The sequence below is a fragment of the Pagrus major genome, chromosome 13, assembly GCF_040436345.1.
Source record: "Pagrus major chromosome 13, Pma_NU_1.0".
Lineage (NCBI taxonomy): Eukaryota > Metazoa > Chordata > Actinopteri > Spariformes > Sparidae > Pagrus > Pagrus major.
The window spans coordinates 7,834,066-7,844,414 of record NC_133227.1 but is presented as its reverse complement, the minus strand read 5'-3'; positions in this window follow the sequence as shown (position 1 = coordinate 7,844,414).

The window sequence follows — 10,349 nt, the reverse complement described above, 5'->3', positions numbered from 1 at the left end:
CTGACCTTTAAAATCCACCAGTGACAACAGGTGACCTTTGAGGAACGGCACAGAAAAAGAAAATCCAACCGCAGTTCTTCAAAATAAAACACTTCTCCATTCCTCCCAGTGGTTAGTGGTCACCTCAGTGACCAGTCTCAGTCCTGCAACATTATTTCATCAACTGTGATAGAAAGTGCTTATTAACTTTAACAAGAGCCATTTTTGACCATTGGCATGATGGCAGAATCAACTGACAGGTCCAGAGGACGTCTGTGTATCTGTGATCTTCAGTTTCTTTCTTCTGTTTTTACAACATCAGCGACACCAAACACATTTCCTTCAAGGTGTTACTTTCTGTCAAACCTGTTATCGATCAATTGGATGTCTGAAAGCAGAATGGTCCTAATGAACATTTGATCCACTGAAATTGTGCATCGATTCAACTGTAGTCTGCCCTTCATACAGTTTGTTTATTTTAATTTGAATCTGGACTATTAGTCTCAGTCTTGATGTTGTCTTAGAAGAGTATTTAATGCTCGATGTATGTTTACATATTAATAATTGTATTATTATTGTTGTTGTTATTTTTGTTGTCATGTTTTGGCAAAGATGGTAACTAATCCCAAGTCTGCTAGTATTACTGATGGTTATGTTACAGTCTTTTTTTTTTTTTTTTTTTTTTGGAGCTTTTTAAAATCATAAATTTCACATTTCATTATCAAGCAGCCATTTAATTTTCATATTTACCTGTTTTTTCAGATATTTTGCAGCAGGCCTGGTGTCAAAAATGTTTAACGTCAATCTTGGTGACTTTATGTGATAAGCATACTGTATGTAGCAGTGCACCCTGTGCTGGGCTTCATGTCAGAAATACTCTCAGTCATTCTTTGGGACTAAATGTGATTGACATTGCATCACACACAAGGTCACAGTGGCACTTTGCTAAAATTACATTGCAAACACCTAGTAGCTATACAGCATAATGTGCAATATAACCAAGAATATAGTCAAGTTTTAGTACGTAATCAACAATATCATTGTATCCTACTGAACTCATTAAAACGATGCTGTGCGGTTGTCCTTATTTAACTTTTAGCAACACATATGCACTTTTCAACCATAAAAATATCTCTCACAATAAATCAGATGGGGAGGAGGAAGACACTAACAACAATCTTGCTTTTTATTGCCTCACTAAGCGCATGCTGACCGGATGAGATAAAGTGCCTAAAATGGAAAACATTTGGGACTGTTTTCATTAAAGCACACTATTAACTGATTTAACTCAACAAAAAGTGAAACAGGCACAGTTTAAATACTCCTCCTCTCTGAGTAGACTCTTACTTGGTGCAATAAAATTCACATTTTCATCTCTTTGGTTCATTATCAGGTTTATAGACATCATTTGACAACAGAATGATGCTGGGAGGTCCAGATACTGTATGGTGTGTGCGTGTGTGTTTGTGTTTGCATGTGTGTATGTGCGAGTGAAAGAGCGAGACCAAGACAGAGCGAGGTGCTTGTGTTCATGCATTCATGCATGTGTGCCGATTGTGTCTGTGTGTGCTTACATGTGAATTTGATTATGTACGTCTTTGTGTCTTCGGCAAGCGTATCAACAATAACATTATAACCCAGGGGAGCCTATTAAAGAGTAGGCCTCTCCAGTGTGTGCGTGTGTTTAAAAATAGGAGCCATGTGTTAGAGTGATGGGTGAACTTCCCCAGCTTACTCAGGGGGACTCAATTAAAAGGAGCTTTTTATTTCCCCCTGCCTCCCTCACCTGCGGAACAAGGACTCAGGTGCAGGCCTCAAGCATGGTGTGTGTGTTTGTGTGCATGTGGAATATCCACAAAACGACTGAACGTGGTCTTCTCAGTGCCAACATCTTACATTCCTGGATATATAATCTGTTGTTGATTGTAAGAAAACCATCTTTGCATTACACAATGGTGCCTCAAAACAGCCCTTTAAAATCCCATCTGGTCAATTTAACTGTCATCACTGTAGATATTCCTGTACATTCTCAATACAAGGCAAATCCTGTAAAATCCTGTAAAAATTTGGCTGAAATTAGGCTATGCCATCCTTCTCATTCGAAAAGAAGCTCTCGAAAAAGCCTAAAAATTGAATGGAATTACTAGAAAGAGCCAATTGTGGAATCCAAATAAAGGTACATTCAGCCTTCTTCACTACACACCATCCTCCATGTTTTATTGGCTGTACTATGATCCTTTAACAGAGTGTGGTGTGCTATCACAGTGGGACAGCTGTGCAGCACGTCGCTGAAGCATACTGCCACAGTGACACCGTGCTAATTCGACTGTCAGCGTGTTCATTATAATACAAGAGAAAATGGAAGAGAGACAGGGACACATTCTGCTCTGGTAAAATCCAACCAAGACGTCTAGTGCAGCTGCAAGTGTGTGAGAGTGTGTGTGAGTGTGTGTGTGTGTGTGCGTGTGTGTGTGTGGAGGGATTTCAACTCTGGATGTGCAAACACAAGTGTGTAGCGTAGCCAAACATAACGATACTACTTTGTTTAATGTAAAAGTATGTTATATGGTCAACAGTTGTCACCAGCTTGTTGAAATCCACTTTATAATTTAGGAGACCTATTGTGCTTTTTCTGTTTTCCTTTCCTGAAGTGTTATATATAGGTTCTTGTGCACATAAAAGATCTTGAAGGGTAAAAAGGTCAAAGTCGGCACCAACAGAAGCTCCTCTCTCCCACAGAAAACACTGCTCCTGAAACGCCTCGTCAGTAGCCCCGTCTTTAATTCTTTGACATTGTGACATCACACTACGTCGGCAAGCAGCTAGTTTGGCATGCAGGAATTAAATTAGCCCAGCTCTTCTGTTGTTGTTAGCGGTACTAGCTCAGGCCTGTGTGAGCTGACCAATCAGAGCAGACTGGATATTCAGGAGGTGGGACCTTAAATAGACAGAAGCTAAGACAGAGAAATACAGTGCTGCAGCTCTTGTTTTCAATGTTATCTTGTGACAATGCTGGGGTTAGGCTCTGCCTGTTTTAGTCGTGACAAATATAGCTGGATATGTCCCAACTTTCCCGTCAAAATTATCAGATTTTTGTTGCCACAAACACTGCTAAAAATTGTCCTGTGTCTTTTTTAAGAATATCCAGTAGTTTCTTGCTTACAAATCTTGAAATGCAGTCTCAAACTGTGGTCACTGGCTTGGCAGCTTTGTTGCCTGTAAATCCACCACCATCCCCTCCACCTCTTGAAATGAAAGTTTTGCTGAAATGTTAATATGGTAAGTATGACACTTACAAATGTGAACGTGTCAGTGGTTTGCAGAAACATTAACTGCCAGCATTTTATCCTGGCGACTTGGCTGTGTATGTATAAAGTCTATGTCTGGACCAAAATGTTACCCCACCAGTAAAGAGTTTGACAGCTCAGAAAGCGTGCTGGGAGTGTGCCATTCCATCTTTTGTTCTTTAAAGTACTGCATTTCTACACCATATCTCAGTTTGTGATAAATTAAAATGGGAGTGAGGTGAATCGATAAACAGATGAGGGATTTGGGGTGACTGCTAACTTGGGTTTCTGTAATTACAGAATGCCCATTAACTTCCAATTTGCATATTCAGCAATATCATTGAGATTAATGCTTACTAATGTTTATGAGTGTCAACATGATTAAACAAAAGTGCAAACACAGCAAACAATAAGAAGTGCAAACCATAAAATACATGATAAATGTATAATGTCCAATAAACACAAAGCACAATATGTTGTTTTGCTTATGTTCTTTTTACTAATGTACAAACTGCTTTAATTAAGTTGTGCCATAAACATTTGATTCAATTCTTGGTGCTTATGTATTCACCCTTGTTAAAAACATAGAATACAAATTTGTTTGTTACAACGCCAAAAATCGGGAACACTCAGGTCAATAAAACAGTACTATACGATTATACGGTCACAATGAGGTCCACAAAAATGTGACTAGTTCCTGAGGAGCGAGTGAGGAATGAATCAGGGACGGCTTTATAGTTAATGAATTGTTAATGAGTAATTACTGAATAACTGATATCAGGACTATATAGTAGATAATGATGTGTTCCTGGAGAAGAGACTGGGAGATGATGTATTAATAAATAATGATTAGTTCATCAATATCTGTAAATCGACATACTGACCACTTTCTTCATGAGTTGTTCCTGATTAACTATGAACTAGCCACTGAGTGGCACGACCCAGCCATGACTCATTAATTACTAATTACTTAATTATTAGTTACTCTATTTGTGTACTTCAAGTAAAGTTAAGCATAATACAGAGTAGTTATCCAATAGACTCATTAAATGTGAATTATTTATCATTAGTCATTGGACCTTTTTTCCCCCTGTGTCGTTATGGCACTCTTCTGAGCACAGATTTTTGACTTATTTGATAATACCCCTTTTGTGTTAGCAAGTTGGTGATATAAGTGAGTTTCCCATGTTATCACAGTGTGACCATTGCCTTTCAAATCCCGCTCCATACAGAAATAAGTCACAAAGCAAATGGTCTCTGAAATAAGCAACATTTCAACACTGACATTTTCCTCTTGGGTCGGTAGGATCTGGAAGGCCTGCTGTGTTTCCATCAGCTGTTTATCTGTGCACAGTAAGCAAATTATCTAATGCACTCGTCTGTTTGATGCCGAAGCAATTTTGCTTTACTTCCTCTTCAGGAAACAAAAGCACACAGCACTTTATTTTTAGAAATATTGTATGCAGAGATTTACCTCTAAACTATACTTGTATCCCTACAAACAACTTCCACATTTATGCTGCTGATGCACTCAAAAGCGTTATAGTGTTAATTTGGAGATAGCAGCTTGGGCAAACCAGTGGGACACCACTTTCCATGCTCACACACTTGAGCCTCAAATGGCATTACTAACTCTGTAATCTAATCACTGGCCAGTGTAGTAATGCGGTCCACAGCACAAGGCCCAGGAAACTCCTGGGCATACAAGCAATTAATTAACCTAATTGCATGGTTAACTTAATTGATTACCTTGTTATTTTTCTTGCCTTGATATGGCTCCATTGCACAGTGAGATAATGTAGACATAATGTGAGTATTAGCCCACTGGCACCATTGGTTTCAGGTATCTCTCTTTGCCCTCTCTCTGCTCTTGACTCAGTGAAATACCAAAGTGTCCTAGTTGTGCAGTGAGTGAGCAAATGATGCTGAATTATCATTCCATTATCGTATGCTTAATTAGTTTTATTTATTAGCCATTAGCTGAATGCTTCCAATCCAGCTCAGAAATGATAAGCAGGGCGTTTGAGTGTACGGCCTTGAATGCTGCTGACTGGTGCCAGCATGGCCGAGTCGCGCTAATGTCACAAAGATAAAGGCTGTGTCAGAACATAGCATATGAGAATGAATTATGGTTCGGATCAGCCAAAATTGGCCTCCTTTTTGTAGGGAATTTGTAATGATAGCTGAGATATATCTAAAACTAAAGTAGTGTTACAAAAGAGACCGTCAGATAGAGAAAAAGAGAGAGAGTGTGTGAAGGTTGGTGAAGCCAGAAGCATTCATCAGTGGAATGAGTTGGCCTCAGATTTGGCCTCAGAAAACTGTCATATCAACACTGCTTTGGGGTAGGGCAGCCAGCTCCCCTCTCTTCCTCTACACCCTTCATCCCCGACTCCCTGCTCCACTTTTACATTATCTCGTTGCCTCCTCTCTCTGTCTTTCCTGTCTGGCTTGTCCTAATCTCCCCCTTCTCCCCTTTTGCTCGCTCATCTCCATTCTTTTCTTGGTCTCACACTGTTCCGCCCTCCTCTCTCTCCTCCAGTCCTCCGTCTGCTGCGCGTATGAGAGATGACTCTTCCTCCTGGCCTGAGTATATTAGCTCCCCGGCCTCACTCTTTCCTGACAGCTCCGACCTTGTTAGAACTGGAGAGTGAGACGTCCACTTTTACAGCTGCAAAAAGCTGCAAGGGCAGCTGGATGACTTTTTTTTTACCTTTTAGTTTTACCCTGGAAGATGGATGTACATAAACACATCATCATCAGGGGATGATCATTAAGAAGAGAGCTGCCAGCACCAAAACATCTCACTTCAAAACTCCATGTGTGTCTATTTTTATCCGAAGGACTACAGCTGGGGTTTCGAGAGTCTTTTCCAAACTTCTTTTGTCGAAAACTTTCTCCTAATGCCCCATAATGGCTTGGCAAATAAGTGGCACCACCCACCTCACAAGCACACCTTGATTTTTACACTTCTTATAAAAACCAATTACCATACTCTATCATGCTCCATGGCACCATTAAATGAGCTCATTAAATACCTTTAGGATTACAAATCAAAGTAATTGCCAATTAGGATTTACCCTAATTGTGTAAAACTTCAAGGATCTGATGCTTTCTCGCTTAGTTTGTGGCACTGCACCGGCCTTATCGCGCCGTATACCTGTTTATCAGCTGAGCCATTCTGATGATGGATGCGGACAAGCAGAACCAGACTGGATCAGATTTTGATATACTCGCCGCAATAAATACTACAGCCGAAGCACAGGTAGTCCAATAACTGAAAAAGGTAAACATATGTCTCTATCGCTGTCAGCAAAGATATCAGGTCAACCTTGATGGCAAGGTGACAAAATGACAAGTTTAGTTTGAGCGTCGCGTCTTTGTCTCTGCAAAAAGATCTGTCTTTTGAGATAAAATAAAAGACTGAGAGACTAAAGCCGTACCACTGGCTCTGTGAGGCTTCCTTGCTATGAGCTACATGCTAATGTCAGCATGCTAACATGCTCACAGTGATGTTAAAAAGCTGATGTTTAGGAGACAATGATCACCATGTTCACCATCCTAGTTTAGCACGTTGGCATGTTAACATCTGCTAATCAGCTCATGTTAGCTAAGTACGCTGATAACATAGTTAGTCAAATATTTCAGTTCAGACCACAGTAGTAAACTAACCAACTGACCTACACTGCCAATGATTGTTATTATTTAACCGCTTCCTCATTGATCACCAGCTCAAAAGAAACACATCTGACAATAAAATATGTTGTTTTACCTTCAAATATGGCCTGATGTCCCTCCAGATTTTGACTATACATTATCTTTTCAGTTGGTGATCAATCAGGAAGCAGTGAAATTATAACTATTTGTCAGATTTCCTAGGTTTATACATCTCTACATTTAACCTTGGGGGGGCCCCCAATGCCCCCCAGTAGAAGACTGCTATGTCAGCCTACCATCCATGGAGCCACAATGCTAGCCTGGCTAAAAGGGTTTTTTTGTTTTGTTTTGTTATTTAGCTCCTTATAGACCACCACAACTGCTTCCGAGTTTTGGCCAGTTTGCAATTTCCCTTGCCATTTTCCTGAGACATTTTAATTCCTGAGACAAGTTAATTATCTCATTAGCTCAAGAAAACAAGCTTTGTATTCTTGTCACAACAAGATAATCAACCTGTTATCTGAGGAAAAAAAGGTAGTTTCTTCTTATTACTTTTAAAGTTTATCAGAGATCAGGAGTGCCATGCAAGCATGCATAGATGGCATCTTGGTAGGTGAAGCAACTGATTGAGGCAGTAAATGTCAGATCAATCCACCACCCATTATTGATTAAGCCATCTGACTGTACTTTAATCTTCTATCCTATACTCATCTATATATACACTATATAATGTTGGGTAGTTTCTTTTCTAGTTTCCCTATGCCAACCAGAATCCTTTTGATTGTAGCCTAATGGAAAGTAACACATGAAGTCACCGCCGAAGGCTACAGTATGCAAGCCTACGCCTTACAATAATTAGTCATAATATAAAAACTCTTGCATCGAGTAACTAGAGAAAACACTTGCAAGAAGTTCACAGTTTTTTGCTTTAAAATGTTTTAAAGAGTTTTACAAGTTGTTTTCTTGTAAGAAATCATCTCGTTACCTCAAGAAATATGCTTTTTTTTCTTGAGATAAGGAGATAAATGAACTCATGAGAGGAAAATTTGCATTGTTATTTCAAGATATCAAATTAAATTAACTCATGACCTCAAGGCTTTGCCATTTTTAAATGTAAATAATTATCAACACAGCATCAAAATGATTTGGGTGAGGTAAGTGCAGTGTTTTCCTCTGCTCAGTGTGTTTTCTATGCTGTATGTTAAAAGTCTGGTTAGTTTACAGCATGATGTATCTCAACACCCTTAGGCTTAGCCATGGCAATACCAACCTCTCTGAAACAGTGCGGCCATTTAAATAGAACAGTAAATCAAATTTTGCCTCAGGGAAAAGAAGTCCATTTTCTTACCCTCTATCACAATATATAGAGCATTTGTACAATATATGAACACGCCTGTGGGTTTCTCTAAATTTAGGGAATGGGTTGTGATAGAGGTCTGTCTTGTGTGAACTTTTGGTACCTAATTGCTACCCCTGCACTGTGAGTCATAAAGAGTGCACATCGGATCCAGCCCTGCGACTTTATATAACGATAACACTGCAGAAAGAGCTATTGCCAGGAGTGTGAAGCCTTACAGTCCCTATTCCCTGCCTCTAGTTAGCTTGTGTGCAGGAGTTAACACACACACACACACACACACACACACACACAGCCTGAAATATTCAGGAGGTACCACTCATGTGTTTGTCCTAGTTGTATTTAAAAGGATTTGGTCATGCTCAGATTGCTTTTACATTTCTCATGTGCTGTTATTTCCATGTAGACCAGGGCAGTACTTTAGGGTTTTCTGAGGAAAGCGACAAGCAGGAGGTTTTCTGCTAGGACAAAAAGTACACCGCCAGTGTTATTTGTAGGCAGACTTGTGCTGCTGGTGCTTGACTGTGAACTTAGGCAGCGCTTCAGAATACTTAAATAGTCTGTTGCCATGCGTTGCCCCCTGGACTGATAAGTTTCATCACGGGGAAAGAGTTAGGTCAATTGGGCTTAAAAAGCACTTTTAAAAGTGTTGCAGCTATGATTCAAAGATATTGGGTGGATTTAGCCTCTTTGCAGTTTTTCTGATGAAATGTTTCAATATAAAATGATATAATATACTACTAAAACCATTTCTAAATAAAACTAGACAAGACTGTACAGTTCTTCTTTTTACTGTCACCACACCGTCTCTGTCAATTTTCTATTCTTTACGGACCATCTCCTTTTCATTTCTTGTCTAAAAATACAGAATTTTCTCTTCAAATTTGCCCACTGTGGTTCTGAATCCCAGCCAGAGTCTTTTGAAAACAGCACACTCAGCCACCCGGCCTTTGGTGTCCTCCAATGCTGCTATAACATGGCAGTGGTAATAGAAAACCATAAAAGGCTTGTACGTGATGACAGAGTAATAACAGTAGATTTAAACTGTGGCAGACCAGGCAGCCTCTCCCAGCCATAATGACTAATACAAATGCATGTCTGGGAGCCAGTAGATTGAGGTCAATAATCATTGTTTATAACATTCATTATACAAAACAGCAAATGTTAATAAAATTGATTATTTTGCTTTTGAGTGCAGTTGAGAAAATAGCCCCGATAGAATTGTAAAGTTCCCTGCTTTAGTTTAGGATAAATGAACCCGATAAATTCCCAGGATTACGTTCAACGTATTCAGATATTGATTGTGTGCTGTGTATAATTTCATACAGCGAGCTATATGCTGGGGAACATGGCAGAGAGGCAGAGAGAGATGGAGGAGGTGAGGGAGACCGGCTTCACAGAGGCAAATAAAATGACTGTGTGGGATTCATTTCAAAAGAACTAATATCAGCAGAGTCATACTGATAGGCCAATGCACATGTACACGCAAAACACACACACACACACACACACACACACACACACACGCACACATAGACTAATTCAAAGCCATTTCCAGAGCTGAGCAATTGCCTGCAGTGTTGAGGAGTGGCGTGACTAGGATGGGACCAGCCTCCTACAAATGGCTTGGAATGCTAATACGCTCACAAATGGGTCAGGGAGAGCTAAATGAGAGCTATCTAGGCCTGGCTAATTATGAAGTAACCAAGCCTCAGCCAATCGGTTCGAAGGCCAGGAAGGCCAGTGAACTGACTGGTTGCAGACAGGTTGGCTGCTAATTAGCTTTTACTAGTACAGCAGTTTCATGCAAGTGTGTCAGCGTAGGGTGGTTAATGGCTGGGTGGCATGTCAAGAAGTGTCAGTATATGGAAGGAAGAAAATAAAATCTTCATTAGCTGATCGACACCAGTCCTGCAAACCCCATACCTCATTATTTAACGTCTGATCCTTTGGTTATATTCAATTATTAAAGGTTAGTTTTGCGAATTCAGAGGTAAGATATATTTCACAATGTAACAGACAAAAGGAATTTCATTAAAGGAAAATTGGATCCATGGGACAGTGTTGGA